The following is a 398-nucleotide window of genomic DNA, read 5'->3' as shown; positions in this document are numbered from 1 at the left end:
ACATCAATGAAGAGGTGGGGGGGGGGGGGGGGTACAGGTGCAGGGAGACCTTGGTTCCCCTTCCCCTTGCAAGGTCTTCTTTAATAAGAGATGCTCAGTAATCCTCAACAGCCAATCAGAACGCAGCTCTCCGCAGTATCTTTTGGTTGCCATTGGTGACGGGTACCCAGAAGGATGTGATGGTGATCCCCCCTCCCATCCCCGCGGTCCCCGGTCCCTCACCCAGGGTGAAGTAGGGCGGCTCGGTATTGTGCAGGTCATCTCTCACGGCCACGCTCCCCGGAGCCTCGCTGTGGATGTGCAGAGGAAGACGGGAATCCCCGGGATGGAGGGAGGACACGGCGCCGCTCCAGCTCAGCTCCCGCTCCCTCAGTGCCGGCAGGGTGGACACGGTGACC

At 61.8% G+C, this 398-nt stretch overlaps 1 long non-coding RNA gene across 1 annotated transcript in view; it reads right to left on the bottom strand.

Moving 5' to 3' along the window:
- Positions 1-392, bottom strand: part of LOC108801741 — a 76903-nt gene extending 76511 nt beyond the window's left edge. The window contains exon 1 of the long non-coding RNA XR_001942167.1: positions 223-392. This is a non-coding gene — a long non-coding RNA (uncharacterized LOC108801741). The remainder of the gene's footprint in view (positions 1-222) is intronic.
- Positions 393-398: the final 6 nt, after the last annotated feature.

The sequence above is a fragment of the Nanorana parkeri genome, unplaced genomic scaffold (assembly GCF_000935625.1).
Source record: "Nanorana parkeri isolate BGI_ZX_2015 unplaced genomic scaffold, ASM93562v1 scaffold2472, whole genome shotgun sequence".
Taxonomy (NCBI): domain Eukaryota; kingdom Metazoa; phylum Chordata; class Amphibia; order Anura; family Dicroglossidae; genus Nanorana; species Nanorana parkeri.
The sequence above is the reverse complement of the archived record's forward strand: the minus strand, read 5'-3'. Positions and strand labels throughout refer to the sequence as shown.